This window comes from Octopus bimaculoides, chromosome 12 (genome assembly GCF_001194135.2).
Source record: "Octopus bimaculoides isolate UCB-OBI-ISO-001 chromosome 12, ASM119413v2, whole genome shotgun sequence".
Classification (NCBI taxonomy): Eukaryota; Metazoa; Mollusca; class Cephalopoda; order Octopoda; family Octopodidae; genus Octopus; species Octopus bimaculoides.
In genome coordinates, this window is record NC_068992.1 from 5,531,340 (window position 1) to 5,537,242 (window position 5,903).

The following is a 5,903-nucleotide window of genomic DNA, read 5'->3' on the forward strand; positions in this document are numbered from 1 at the left end:
ATGTGTGTGTATATATATATGTATGCATGTATATATATATATATATATATATATATATGTGTGTGTGTGTGTGTGTGTGTGTGTGTGTGTGTGTGTATGTATGTATGTATGTATGTATGTATTTGCAGATGTATCTACTGGAAAACATACATCCATAAAATATGTTATATTGAGGTGATTATTTTAAAGTCGAAATATAATGTACCGGGCGTTCTTAATATATTTATGTACATCTATCCAAGTGGTTATTGCCGTGTCCTTAGAAGGTATGTTTCAAGCTACGAGCATCGAGGTTTTATTCCACCCTTTTGCTAGTTGCACGAGTACTTTTGCTATACAGGCTGATTGAGCAATACGTAGTCAAGAAAATCCATTTGGCAAAAATTGAGAAAATAGCCAATCCATACACACGTACAAATTGAACTCCATACGCACGCTCACACACCCACATATACTCTCACGCACGCACACAGATGTATACTTATGTAATCTATATCTAAGTAAAACATGTCATGCACAATTGTACAACATAGACATGTATAAATATTTCTGTAAGTTATGACACTTGTTTGTATCCAACATTTATTTTCCCATAGAGAGAAAAAAATATATCGCTATTATATTCATGTACTCACACCATTTTTATTCCTTGTGCAATGCATAAAACAGTCTTGTGTAGCTAAGTATCTGCTGTGTATTTCTCTCTTTTGTTTCACATAGACCTAAATTGTAATAGAACAGAATAGTACTAAACATTCATAATTTGTGCATATTTCCTCGTCATGATGCGCTGCAAATATCATTATTGCAAGAAAAACTTTTCATAGGCCATAGCTTTCTTAGTAATATCTTTTCTCTACCAAACAATTTATAACAATGTGACAAAATATACGAATATTTATTTTATTGGTGATATTTAAAAGGAACCCCTAAGGTTGCAATGACATTTATCTACGTATATCCCATTAAATATATCGTTGTCGACTGTATAGACATTTAGATACCAAGAGACAAATAACTGATATTTCAACCTTGCAATGATAATAATAAGAGTGAAGTTATCTCTGAACCGTTAATTTATTTTATTTTTCCATTTCCCTAGGATCATAGTTCACATGAGTTGAGTTAACGTAAAGTATACTTTAATAGCTAATTCTCTCAGACAATATACGTAGAATAAATTGTATTGCTGAACCAGCAGTAAAAAGCACTGAATATTTTATTAACTAAAGAATTTGCCACTATATTTATTCGTCATATTTATGTTCCATCCACCAGTTGTTAAAACGTACTATTTCTGCCCGGAAAATGCAGAATACAATTATTGGGTTTATTTCGACATACAACAGAAAGATAAATATAATATATTTTATTGATTTAGGATAATATTATTATCAATATATATCGCTAGACAACGAAGGAACTTGTCAGTGGTTCCGCGACCGGGTAGAAACAGCAGTCATATATTCATCAGAGCCGTCTTGAAGTAAAAACATATACTGAATAGTATTGGCCTAGCTTGTAATACAATATTGATCTTCAGAAACGTAATGAACATGTACAACTCTATGCTGGATAAGCCTTTTCCTGAAACTAAACATACAAGAGCAGCAATAAATTCATATTGATCGTTTAGAAACTCTTTTATAACATATTATTCATTCTATATATTATTTTATTATCTACACAATCGATTAGATACTTAGCTCAGTAGAAAATATTCATTTATGTTGCATTAAATACTAAGCTTAAATGTGTTTTAATTTAAAGTAGCTAAACCTAAAAGAGGTTAATTACATATCCAAATATTAATGCATGTAACTATTAGCCCGAAGGTTGTTCTGGTGATAGTGGTCAGCCGAAAGCCTATGACTTCTTTGTGCCTGAATTAATATACATAATAAAAGCGTTGAAGATTAAGGGTTGATGTGGTGCAAAAAGGATTCACTTGTCAGCTTTTATCATTGCCTGATCATTACACATTTACTGACACATCGGTAAAGCAGATACATCAATCTTCTTTATGTGGAATAAAGGCGAGTCTTACTGATTGAATCTTTATGTGTAGAACTGGTGTATTTTTATTAACATTCCAAATTTATTCTCTATAGTGGAAAAACTATTTCATGTTAGGCTGTGTTTCTTTGTCTAAATGATATGTTCAACCTTTAGAGATTATACTCTTACTATTTCGCAAAATACATTTGGTTCTTTCATTCCGACAAGGTTAAATGAATCGTAATATATAAAGGCAGTACAGCAACTCAAATGTCTTTGTGTATGTGATACAATATCAGGAACTCGAGTACTTAGTGGTACTCGTAGATACTGCATGTTATTATGCTCCCTCTTCTGTAAATTCTAGGCTCTTTTAGAACCGAACTACAAACTTCAGTGTCGAAACGGTTTGTAAATACAAGATGCAACAGAATGAATGTTGACCTGGAGTAGATGAAATAATAAGGCAAATATTACAATTAAAATACAGGGAACTTACCATTTTGTGCCTATATATTGTTTTAAGTCTGTAATTCCTTATATTCAGGACAGGAGAGTAATGAACATCAAAAATGACTTAATGCATATTGGAAAAGTAGAGGATACAAAAATATTTCCAACGAATAAGATGAGGGAAAAATTCATTCACGATAGCATATTTAATATTCATCGGCAAATGCGAAACAATATGAACCCAATGTTATAAGGATATTTATTTTCCAGTTCAATACTAAAGTATTGTTTGCAATGCTAATAATGGAATTCCCGGATTATCGCTTTGGCACAATGCCTATTAATGAGTCGTTTTAGAGATGAGGGCAGATTTCTCTCAGAGAGTTGTATTTTTTTATTCATCTGCCAGAGTATCAGTTTAGCGCGTAATATTTCAACGGAGTTACAATTATTAGAGTTATTTATTGATTTTTATATAATTTTACTTTGAACATCCAGTGCAAACAGTTCGCTCATAATTCATTCATCAATAATCTAATTAATAACTAAAACGCATAAACATTTTTATACTTTATATAATTAGAAGAATTTAATTAACTTGGGGGATGTATTCATGTGAGAAACTCAAAAATCTGCCTTTCTTCTTGTTAAATGAATTGAACGGAGGTAAAATATCTGTGAAAATTTGAAGAATGAAAATAAGGGAAAGGCAAATTTTGGAAGCGTTTCTCAAAAGATCTAAGGAAATTAAACTTTGTCAGCAAGATAATTTATTAACCGCTGTAATTTGTATTTGGATCATGAAACATTATATAATATTTGAATTTTAGAACTTATTCATTTTATTGTTTTTACCTATATACTTGTTTTTGTTTTTTACATTTTAGTTGGTATCATTAATGGTAAGATTATTAATTAATAAATTCAGTTGTTCATAAAATTTAGAGGATTTCTACTTTACACAGTATGTTAATTTGTCCGCAGTTTAGATAACTATGTATGCATTTAATTATATTTTTCTGAAGCATCGTGTTTGCAGAAACCGCATTGTTAAAGTTCTAGTTGTTTTTAATCGCTCAACAAAGAAGCTGCTGAATTTGCTAAGTACATATATAATGTGGTGTGATTGTAATGAACTTCAAATCACTTTCCGACCATCACTAGAAGGATAGTCCTCCCCTAACCTAATATTATACCCAAACTTCCTATACTGCCACAGTAAAACTTGCGTTATATTAATGAATATATTAAAAATATTACGGCAAATTTGTCGTGCGTAATATTCTAGCTTTTCTAATAAAAGCTAATAGCTACATTTCCAATCATGCCAGTTGATTATTTTCCCAAGAAAAGGCATGGAAGAGATTGATTCTCTTCAGAAAGCCATCCGGGTAAAACGTTGCATGTTTGGAGGTTCATGTAATTTTGTTGTATCAGATTTAGCTTTGGACTTTTCTACTTAGACTTTATTGAGAAGAATATTTGTTATCCCAATTGCTATCTCATACTGTTTTCATCAAGAGTCATCAGCTATACCCTCAGCTCCGTTCTTCACATATTATACATACCAGTGCCTATTACTGCTTAAGAAATTAGATTTGTATCTCAACAACGGCCGATAAAAAATAGGTACAGCCATCATGTTGCATTACAATAGGTATTTAAATGTATGGTAATAATATAATTATCTATAGATAATTATAATTGTAATAATATAATTATCTATTGATAATTATAGTTATTGGCCGCGTTCCAGACATCTGTTTCCACAATAAAACGTTACAAGTATTTAAATCTAGAGTGAAAATGTTTATAAAATATCTCGGGAATGCGTTTTAATTTTAGTTGTTTTTCATTCACGTCATATTCTCACTTAACATCAATTCGTAGAGCAAAACTGCAGGTGGTGTTGATTTTGAAATTCGTAATATTTTATATCGTTTAACATAACATCTCATATATAATCAGAAACTCAATAAAATCTATCTTGAACAGTTGAACACTATCAGATGCAGCGAAATGTGTCGCATGTTAGAGAATTAGAGAAGAATTAAGAGAACGCGGGAAGAAGTTGCACTTAGACACCCACAGGTTTAGGACAGAAACACAAGTACTTTATTACACTACTTCATGCGATACACATCTGTTTTGTAAATAATTACTGATTTCCTCGGTGGGTCATTCTGATCAAATAAATCAGATGCCGTTAAGAAGAGGATTCCGTAAAAATAATTGGTCTCTACGATTACATTCTACGATGTATCGACTCTTTCAAGCTACTACCTTGAGATAGTTTGATCACTCAAGAATTTACATAAGTGCTAATTCATTCCACCTTCAATTACATAAAACCTACGTTTCCAGTTATGTAACTAAATGACAATCCTTACATCTACGTCTGTAAATATATGTAACTCAGAGTTAGTAATTTACATTTTGAATGATTACGTACGGGATGATTCTGCGACTCGCCTAGTTGCGGTGAAGGGAAACGTAAAGTAACCTTCTCTCTTCTTAGTTTGCTAATTTTTTGAAACAGTATTGGAAAAAAATCTATGAAATCATACTTCATCAACTGCTAAAAATGATGATATATACACACAGTAATAATTATATACGCAAATATCCATTAAGGAAGCACACGTTTAAATAAAGAAAAAAATTTCATCGGAAAATGGAGAACAGGTCTAAATATGCACGCATAACCAACTTTGATCTCGTTTGTACATATTTCTCCCCACTAATCTAGTTTTTTTATTTTTTTTTATTTTTGTGTACATATATCGCCCCCCCCCCACTACCGAAAGCTGAACAAATATCCCCCCTGCTCACAATAATAACGACAACCATTTACCTCCCATTAGATTTTGCTACTTGTTGAATCATTCACTCAAATTTCACATACACATGGAGCAAAAACAAAAAACATATTCTTAAGAAAATACGTATTTAAATAAATTTTAATGTCATGAATAGCGAAAGCGAAGCAAGTCGACAAACACAATACAAGTTATCTTAAAAATTATATTAAAACTACGTGAAGTGTGTGTATTTTCCTTGTTTAATTTCTCATATATATATATATACATATATATATATATATATATACTCTTTTACTCTTTTACTTGTTTCAGTCATAAATATATATATAGCGTATATACGCATATACTCATTTACTATTTGTTTTTACATGACCGAACGCAGCGTCACCAATCTGTACGTAGTTTTCGCAACTTTATATTTTCCGATGCTACTCTATCTCTTTCTCTTTCTCTTCCTCTTCAATTTTTCCCCCTCTCGTTCTTCCTCTGTTTACTACTACGTATCTCTCTTTACCCCTCTCGTTCTTCCTCTGTTACTACTACGTATCTCCTTTTCCCCCCTCGTACTTCCTCTCTTCTCTCTTCTTCTTTTCCTCTCGTTGCTCACCTATTCTTCTACTTCCTCCCTTT